Raw genomic sequence first — 10,695 nt, forward strand, 5'->3', positions numbered from 1 at the left:
AATTGTGATGCGGCCTGCACACTGTTGTAAAATTCAAATTAGGTGGGTCACTTTTCTGGGTAAAGTTATAATTTAACTGTCTAATCTTCATCTTCTACCAGTTACTGATGGTGTAATCTGTCTGGTGGAGCCTTCTGCCATAACAGACCTCCATGCAGTTGTATGTACTCTTAATACTCCACAAAGTTTTCATAATAGGTTGGAGTAGAACACCAAAATTGTTAATTTTCATTACAGGAGGATGAGGAAGACACCTTGTTAGCTGCCACAGAGAGGGAAGATACAGAGAGGCCTATTGAGGTTTACACTTTAAAAATAACATTAACAGTTGATGATAGTGTTGTACCATAATAAAACTTGCACCTTCCTTTTCTCTAACAGAGCAATTCTGGAAATTACAATGAGGAAGAGGGTCCATCCACCTCCACAGCACAACTTACCTCAGTAAGATGTTGTTCAGCATTGGCCCATGACATACAATGAAAGTAAATAGACCTGGCACTGTGAAATTCAATGTCATTTTTTGTGTTCCTATAGCCCCCCTGTGAAACAGCTGTACAAGGTGTACTTAAAGAAACAAATTGAAAAATGTAATTTAGAAATTGACCACAAGGCTGCAGATGCAAAAGATAAAAATAGAAATACAATTGCTGGAACATCAGTTAAAGGTGGGTGATGTGCCCACAGGTGGATGATTTTACTTGTTTGAACAACATAAAACAATACTAACTACTGTACTGCATGTGTACTTGCAGGAAATAAAGAAGACTTCATAAAAAGAAAGGCATAATGTATTTATTTGACACTGGGGAGGTGATGGGTCAATCAGAAATGATGGTAGCATATTGTGTCTGACTGCTCTTTCATCTCGTGCGTCAGCGGGGTGGTCAGGATCGTTCACTGGTTGAGTAGGACATTGTTCTCCTCTAATTGTGGCAATGTTGTGCAGAATCACACATGCCACAATAATGTCCATTTCCATTTCTGGGGTGACCCTGAGCCTACGAAGGCACTGGAACCGGGCCTTGAGCATCGCAATGGTCATCTATACCCTGGCTCGTGTCCCTCTGTCACCGAGCAGGTAACCATCAAACTCTCCTATGATAATACGAGGATACAGTTGAAATTTTCAGTTGCAATCGGAGGAAACAAAATATTGATTATATATATCATATATAGCTATATTCTATTATAAACTCACCATGGGCAAATCTAGTGCTCAGTGTACACAAAAGAAATTCGCGGGCACAGATCCAGGCCACTTTGCATCCACGTTGCTGATGACGTGGGCTACATTACATATGATCTTCAGAGTGCAGAGCAGTAATTAGCTGCAGTAGCTGTAATGTGAAGTATCTTTCATTTGGAATCCTAGAGGCTACTATTTAGGCCTACCTGCACATTAATGCTGTGGAAAGACTTCCTATTCACAATATCTCCTTCATTTACTGAAGGAGCTATGATAGGAATATGAGTGCCATCTATGTCTGTGGGAACACCACAAAAGTGTACAGTAAGCGTTTCAGTGCAAGAGACGGTTGCCTTGGAAATATACTCAGCGTCACCGATGTCATATAGAAAACTCCGATTGGCAAAAAAACTAAGCGCAACACAAAGAATTTGTTGCGAACTGAGAGCATGTCCACAATGTCAAATAAAATCAAAGTTTATTTGTCACGTGCGCCGAATACAACAGGTGTAGACTTTACAGTGAAATGCTTACTTACAGGCTCTAACCAACAGTGCAGAAAAGGTATTAGGTGAACAATAGGTAAGTAAAGAAATAAAATCAACAGTAAAAAGACAGTGGAAAAATAACAGTAGCGAGGCTATAACAGTAACCTGTTAGTCGAGCTGATTGAGGTAGTATGTACATGTAGATATGGTTAAAGTGACTATATGATAAACAGAGAGTAGCAGTAGCGTAAAAGAGGGGTTGGCGGGTGGAGAGTGGTGGGACACAATGCCGATAGCACGGTTAGCCAATGTGCGGGGGCACTGGTTGGTCGGGCCAATTGAGGTAGTATGTACATGAATGTATAGTTAAAGTGACTATGCATATATGATCAACAGAGAGTAGCAGCAGTGTAAAAGAGGGGTTGGGGGGAGCACACAATTCAAATAGTCCAGGTAGCCATGTGATTACCTGTTTAGGAGTCTTATGGCTTGGGGGTAAAAACTGTTGGAAAGCCTTTTTGTCCTAGACTTGGCACTCCGGTACCGCTTGCCATGCGGTAGTATTGAGAACAGTCTATGACTGGGGTGGCTGGGGTCATTGACAATTTTTAGGGCCTTCCTCTGACACCGCCTGGTGTAGAGGTCAGGGATGGCAGGCAGCTTAGCCCCAGTGATGTACTGGGCCGTACATACTACCCTCTGTAGTGCCTTGTGGTCGGAGGCCGAGAAATTGCCGTACCAGGCAGTGATGCAACCAGTCAGGATGCTCTCGATGTTGCAGCTGTAGAAGAGGATCTGAGGACCCATGCCAAATCTTTTTAGTTTCCTGGGGGGGAATAGGCTTTGTTGTGTCCTCATTATCACTGTCTTGGTGTGTTTGGATCATTCTAGTTTGTTGGTGATGTGGACACCAAGGAACTTGAAGCTCTCAACCTGCTCCACTACAGCCCCGTCGATGAGAATGGGGGCATGCTCGGTCCTCCTTTTCCTGTAGTCCACAATCATCTCCTTAGTCTTAGTTACGTTGAGGGAGAGGTTGTTATTCTGGCACCACCCGGCCAGGTCTCTGACCTCCTCCCTATAGGCTGTCTTGTCGCTGTCAGTGATCAGGCCTACCACTGTTGTGTCATCTGCAAACTTAATGATGGTGTTGGAGTCGTGCCTGGCCATGCAGTCGTGGGTGAACAGGGAGTACAGGAGGGGACTGAGCATGCACCCCTGGGGGGCACCGGTGTTGAGGATCAGTGTGGCAGATGTATTGCTACCTACCCTCACCACCTGGGGCGGCCCGTCAAGAAGTCCAGGATCCAGTTGCAGAGGGAGGTGTTTAGTCCCAGGATCCTTAGCTTAGTGATGAGCTTTGAGGGTACTACGGTGTTGAACGCTGAGCTGTAGTCAATGAATAGCATTCTCACATAGGTGTTCCTTTTGTCCAGGTGGGAAAGGGCAGTGTGGAGTGCAATAGAGATCGCATCATCTGTGAATCTGTTTGGGTGGTATGCAAATTGGAGTGGGTCTAGGGTTGCTGGGATAATGCTGTTGATGTGAGCCATTATCAGCCTTTCAAAGCACTTCGTGGCTACGGATGTGAGTGCTACAGGTCTGTAGTAATTTAGGCAGATTGCCTCCGTGTTCTTGGGCACAGGGACTATGGCGGTCTGCTTGAAACATGTTGGTATTACAGACTCAATCAGGGACATGTTGAAAATGTCAGTGAAGACACCTGCCAGTTGGTCAGCACATGCCCGGAGCACACATCCTGGTAATCCGTCTGGCCCCGCAGCCTTGTGAATGTTGACCTGTTTAAAGGTCTTGCTCACATTGGCTACGGAGAGCGTGACCACACAGTCGTCCGGAACAGCTGATGCTCTCATGCATGCCTCAGTGTTGCTTGCCTCGAAGCGAGCATAGAAGTGTTTTAGCTCGTCTGGTAGGCTCGTGTCAGTGGGCAGCTCGCGGCTGTGCTTCCCTTTGTAGTATGTAATAGTTTGCAAGCCCTGCCACAGAACACGAGCATCGGAGCCAGTGTAGTACGATTCAATCTTAGCCCTGTATTGACACTTTGCCTGTTTGATGGTTCATCGGGGGGCATAGCAGGATTTCTTGTAAGCTTCCGGGATGGAGTCCCGCACCTTGAAAGCAGCAGCTCTACCCTTTAGCTCAGTGCGAATGTTGCTGTAATCCATGGTTTCTGGTTGGGGGTAACTACGTACAGTCACTGTGGGGACGACGTCCTCGATGCACTTATTGATAAAGCCAGTGACTTATGTGATGTGCTCCTCAATGCTATCGGAAGAATCCCGGAACATGTTCCACTCTGTGATAGCAAAACAGTCCTGTAGTTTAGCATCTGCTTCATCTGACCACTTTTTTATAGACCGAGTCACTGGTGGTACCTGCTTTAATTTTAGGTTGCAAGCAGGAATCAGGAGGATAGAATTGTGGTCGGATTTACCAAATGGAGGGCGAGGGAAAGCTTTGTGCGCGTCTCTGTGTGTGGAGTACAGGTGATCTAGAATTGTTTTCACTCTGGTTGCACATTTAACACGTTGATGGAAATTAGGTAGAACTGATTTAAGTTTCCCTGCATTAAAGTCTCTGGCCACTAGGGGCGCCGCCTCTGGGTGAGTGGTTTCCTGTTTACTTATTTCCTTATACAGCTGACTGAGTGCGGTCTTAGTGTCATATGAACGATATGAGGGCTGAGAATATTGTTCAGATGAATGATCGATTGTGCAGAAAAACGGAAACGCTCAAACAGATAATCATCAGGGAATGATAAAACGTCCAAGCGGGATCACCTTCTCCCAACAGAGATTTCTGCGGAGTATTTGTGCTTCAATATCAAATGGCTCTTCAAGAAAAGGACATGACATGTCTGACACCTCCTTCAGTCTGCAGGCTTCAGCTAAAGAGGAGGAGAAACTCAGGGTTAGTTGAAGAAAACCTGCCAGCGAGCAGGTTAGCTTCATGGAGTATGTTGCCATAGTAACTTACTCAGAGTTAAGCTGAACTGGCTTTATGAAACCGAAAACCCAGAGTTTCCTTCAACTCTGAGTCAACTAACTCTGAGTCAACTAACTCGGAGTTTTCACTAAACCCGCTTTCTGGAACAGGGCCCAGGGGGGGACCAAAGGCCTCAAAATGTTTACTCTGCTCTGTGCTGGGCTCATTCATTATGGAGGTTTTTGTTTAGCAATGTTGTATTGTTATGGTGTATTATTTTCATCAGCAACTCAAGGGCTTCCCTCACTTATGAATCCATTAGATATTAACTGACTGGAACATGTGTTACGTCTCAATCTCTGCTCCACATAACAGTGAAATTCTTCAATTTTGTAACTGTATTGCATGAAGTTGAGTCAAGTACCAGCAAATGTTCATGATAATGTGGAATACAGTTTGTTTTGTTTTTAGTGTAGTATGGAAAACTATGTATTGTAGTACACATGAGACAGTAAGAAATCTTGAGCTTTGAGATTTTCCCATAATGACCCATATGGATCAAACTGAGATTATTGACAATGGCCTCATACATCACTCTGCCTGGCTCCCTGCCTGCCTGCTCCAAGCCCTACTGCCTTGATAAGCAATGTGTTGATGAATTCTTTCAGGGCCGGGGGTTGTTCGATAGTGGGGGCTCAAAAGCAGTTTTTTTGTTTGAACTGGGGCTGTCTTTGACTTTTACACAGCCGACAAACACATTCACACACACACTCTGGGCTTTGACTTCACACAGCTGCATTGCATGATAAAGAGAAAAGGTCCACTCAGGTGAAAGCTCATCGCTTCTGTTCTGTCTGCTCCCTCTGTTCTCAGCGTTTACACACTTTTCACAACACTGACACTGACAGCCAGACTGATGTGTGTGTGTACGCGTGCATGCATGAGTGTGTGTGGATGTGTGAGTGTGTGTACATGCATACATGCTTGAGTGTGTGTTTGTATGTGTGTTATAAAGAGTGATGCTTTTCACAATAGTGTTGTACTGTATATGCATATCGGGGTGGTGGGTAGCCAAGTGGTTAGAGCGTTGGGCCAGTAACCAAAAGGTTGCTGGATCAAATTCCAGAGCTGACAAGGTTAAAATCTGTCGTTCTGCCCCTGAACAAGGCTGTTAACCCACAGTTCCCCAGTAGGCTGTCATTGTAAATAAGAATTTGTTCTTAACTGACTTGCCCATGTAACAGTATCGCTTCTGTACCTGGGCTTCAACCAGGGACCCTCTGTGCACATCAACAACTGACACGCACGAAGCATCGTTAACCATCGTGCCACAAAAGCCACTGCTCTTGCAGCGCAAGGGGAACAACTACTTAAGGTCGCAGAGCGAGTGACGTCACCGATTGAAACGCTATTAGTGCGCACCACCGCTAACTAGCTAGCCATTTCACATCGGTTACACCCAGTTAAATAAAGGTAAAATATGCAGTGTACTTTCTCTTATTGAAATAGAAGTTCACATAGGGAGAAAAAAAACATGCACATTTAAAAATGTCAACTGATGTTTTCATGAATTCGATTTTTGGGGGCAGAGAGCAAACAAGGAGCTGTAGCTTATTCAAACTTCTCACTGAGTGCACACGTGACATGTCTTTTCCCAGGTATCTAAAGTCAACAGAGATTTTCTCTCACAAGCTAATAAAGTACATTTTAGTCATTTAGTAGACGCTCTTATCCAGAGTGACTTACAGTAGTGAATGCATACATTTCATATATTTATTTTCGTACTGGTCCCCGTGGGAATCAAACCCACAACTCTGGCGTTGCAAACACCATGCTCTACCAACTGAGCCACACGGGACGTATAAAGGAGGAATAACTAATGGCTGAATAGAATAGGATGTGCCAAACTTTTTGAATAAACATTGGCCTGGCTATATCACAAGTTCTGTGATAAAGAGTTTGAGTGCTGCACATGGTCCTACTCCCAACCGACCTCTAGTCTTCTGTAGCAACCACAAGTCTCCGCCTCTCTCTCACAGCGATAACCCGATCCCCACTCACTCCAACTCCCCTGCCACCGCCATCCTCCTCCATAGCACTTATTCCACACGTTTGTCCCAGCGATAAACCACATCTTTACGCAAGCGATTTTAGAACTTTGGCCCGAAGAGAGAGAAAAAAAGGATAAAACAACCAGAAAAGTGAAGATAAAAGCGAACCAAATACGTTTTATATTGCCCAGATTGTTGGCCACGGCGGGGTGGATAAAAGCAGGCTGGAAAATACCATATGATGTGGATCTGGTACCTCTTGCTTGGTTCGGGGACGGGCTCAAGCTTGGTTGGTAAGTTTCAAAACCACTAGCTTTCAGTGTTCAAGCTTTCACTTCTGTTAGCTCTTCAAACAGTGCCGCCGTGACTGCTCTGGGAGATCAGAAAAGAACAAGCGTGCTTTCGCAACAAGTAACAATTAAGACGTAGCCTGTTCTTTACTTTTGTGTCCACGATATCGTTGTTGTCACAACCTTACAATGTAGCCACCGCTAACTTCAAACAAAGTTGGGGCAAAGTATGTGCACCATCATAGGCTGCGACGTCGATTTAGCTTGGATACTGTACGTACCGTTGTTTTGCTTTTGCAAACCCAATAGCAGCGGGCAATTATAAAATTCCCGTTATTTTATTGAGGTGTGGAGGCTGTTTAGAGTTGAAGCAGAGGGAGAGGATGTAGGCAAGTTATGACGAGGGTTGTTGACAAGTCAATCTGTGCCATGGCAGCTGGGGTCCTGAGAAGCTGTATGGAAGTCTAGCCTCTTTTGCCTCAATTTACACTTCTAGCAGCCTGGGCAGCAGACATGGGATTGTACGCAGACCTGGTTTCATATACATGTATTTGACTATATGGTATTGAAACTTTATTTTGAGTATTTTCAAATACACAGCCCTAAACAAGTACTTATATTTGAGTACTTCAATGTTTATTTGTAAAAACCAAATCGTCTGCCAAGTTCAATTTGACAGTGTTAAAATACTTATTTCAAATACCTGGGTTAAATGTATGGGAGTGTATTTGAGTCGGTGTATTTGAGTTCTTCAAAAATGTTCAAAGTCTATTTATAAATAAATACAAATATTAAACTACTTGGTTTATTTTTCAAATAAAATATAGGCCTATCTGAATACTTACTTCAAATGTACAGTACCAGTTAAAAGTTTGGACACCTACTCATTCAAGGGTTTCTTTATTTTTTATATTTTCTACATTGTTGAATAATAGTGAAGACATCAAACCTATGAAATAACACATATGGAATCATGTACTAACCATTTTCTCAACCAGCTTCACCTGTAATGCTTTTCCAACAGTCTAGAAGGAGTTTCCACATGTGCTGAGCACTTGTTGGCTGCTTTTCCTTCAATCTGCGGTCCAACTCAGCCCAAACCATCTCAATTGGGTTGCGATCAGGGGATTGTGGAGGCCTGGTCATCTGATGCAGCATTCCATCACTGTCCTTCTTGGTCAAATAGCCCTTACACGGCCTGGAGGTGTTTTGGGTCATTGTCCTGTTGAAAAACAAAATGATAGGCCCACTAAGCACAAACCAGATGGCATGGCGTATCGCTGCAGAATGCTGTGGTAGCCATGCTGGTCTAAATAAGTCACATACAGTGTCACCAGAAAAGCACCATCACACCACCTCCATGCTTCACGGTGGGGACTACACATGTGATGATCATCCGTTCACCTACTCTGCGTCTCACAAAGACACAGCAGTTGGAACCAAAAATCTAAAATTTGGAATCATCAGACGAAGGACAGATTTTCACAGGTCTAATTTCCATTGCTCATGTGTCTTGGCCCAAGCAAGTTTCCTCTTCTTATTGGTGTCCTTTAGTAGTGGTTTCTTTGCAGCAATTCGACTATGAAGCCCTGATTCACACAGTATCATCTGAAAAGTTGATGTTGATGTGTCTGTTACTTGAACTCTGTGAAGCATTTATTTGGGCTGCAATTTCTGAGGCTGGTAACTAATGAACTTATCCTCTGCAGCAGAGGTAACTCTGGGGCTTCCTTTCCTGTGGCGGTCCTCATGAGAGACAGCTTCATAATAGCGCTTGATGGTTTTTGCAACTGCACTTGAAGAAACTTTTTAAAAGTTCTTGAAATGTTCCGGATTGACTGACCTTCATGTCGTAAAGTGATGATGGCCTGTCGTTTCTCTTCGCTTATTTGAGCTGTTCTTGCCATAATATTGACTTGGTCTTTTACCAAATAGGGATATCTTCTGTATACCACCCCTACCTTGTCACAACACAACTGATTGGCTCAAACGCATTAAGAAGGAAAGAAATTCCACAAATGATATTTTAACAAGGCACACCTGTTAATTGAAACACATTCCATTTGACTACCTCATGAAGCTGGTTGAGAGAATGCCAAGAGTGTACAAAGCTGTCATCAAAGCAAAGGGTGGCTACTTTGAAGAATCTCAAATATAAAATATAGACTGCTAAAAAAAATAAAGGAAACACATAAACAACACATCCTAGATCTGAATGAAAGAAATAATCTTATTAAATACTTTTTTCTTTACATAGTTGAATGTGCTGACAACAAAATCACACAAAAATAATCAATGGAAATCCAATTTATCAACCCATGGAGGTCTGGATTTGGAGTCACACTCAAAATTAAAGTGGAAAACCACACTACAGGCTGATCCAACTTGAATGTAATGTCCTTAAAACAAGTCAAAATGAGGCTCAGTAGTGTGTGTGGCCTCCACGTGCCTGTATGACCTCCCTACAACGCCTGGGCATGCTCCTGATGAGGTGGCGGATGGTCTCCTGAGGGATATCCTCCCAGACCTGGACTAAAGCATCCGCCAACTCCTGGACAGTCTGTGGTGCAACGTGGCGTTGGTGGATGGAGCGAGACATGATGTCCCAGATGTGCTCAATTGGATTCAGGTCTGGAGAACGGGCGGGCCAGTCCATAGCATCAATGCCTTCCTCTTGCAGGAACTGCTGACACACTCCAGCCACATGAGGTCTAGCATTGTCTTGCATTAGGAGGAACCCAGGGCCAACCGCACCAGCATATGGTCTCACAAGGAGTCTGAGGATCTCATCTCGGTACCTAATGGCAGTCAGGCTACCTCTGGCGAGCACATGGAGGGCTGTGCGGCCCCCCAAAGAAATGCCACCCCACACCATGATTGACCCACCGCCAAACCGGTCATGCTGGAGGATGTTGCAGGCAGCAGAACGTTCTCCACGGCATCTCCAGACTCTGTCACGTCTGTCACGTGCTCAGTGTGAACCTGCTTTCATCTGTGAAGAGCACAGGGCGCCAGTGGCGAATTTGCCAATCTTGGTGTTCTCTGGCAAATTCCAAACGTCCTGCACGGTGTTGGGCGTAAGCACAACCCCCACCTGTGGACGTCGGGCCCTCATACCACCCTCATGGAGTCTGTTTCTGACCGTTTGAGCAGACACATGCACATTTGTGGCCTGCTGGAGGTCATTTTTGTATGGCTCTGGCAGTGCTTCTCCTGCTCCTCCTTGCACAACGGTGGAGGTAGCGGTCCTGCTGCTGGGTTGTTGCCCTCCTATGGCCTCCTCCACGTCTGCTGATGTACTGGCCTGTCTCCTGGTAGCGTCTCCATGCTCTGGACACTACGCTGACAGACACAGCAAACCTTCTTGCCACAGCTTGCATTGATGTGCCATCCTGGATGAGCTGCACTACCTGAGCCACTTGTGTGGGTTGTAGACTTCGTCTCATGCTACCACTAGAGTGAAAGCACCGCCAGCATTCAAAAGTGACCAAAACATCAGCCAGGAAGCATAGGAACTGAGAAGTGGTCTGTGGTCCCCACCTGCAGAACCACTCCTTTATTGGGGGTGTCTTGCTAATTGCCTATAATTTCCACCTGTTGTCTATTCAATTTGCACAACAGCATGTGAAATTTATTGTCAATCAGTGTTGCTTCCTAAGTGGACAGTTTGATTTCACAGAAGTGTGATTGACTTGGAGTTACATTGTATTGTTTAAGTGTTCCCTTTATTT

The 10,695-nt window shown here is 44.7% G+C and overlaps 1 pseudogene; it reads right to left on the reverse strand.

The window, feature by feature from the left end:
• Positions 1 to 221: 221 nt before the first annotated feature.
• LOC123728308 (putative nuclease HARBI1) lies at positions 222 to 6,707 on the reverse strand (annotated as a pseudogene).
• Between the last annotated feature and the right edge of the window lie 3,988 nt (positions 6,708 to 10,695).

The sequence above is a fragment of the Salmo salar genome, chromosome ssa17 (assembly GCF_905237065.1).
Source record: "Salmo salar chromosome ssa17, Ssal_v3.1, whole genome shotgun sequence".
Classification (NCBI taxonomy): domain Eukaryota; kingdom Metazoa; phylum Chordata; class Actinopteri; order Salmoniformes; family Salmonidae; genus Salmo; species Salmo salar.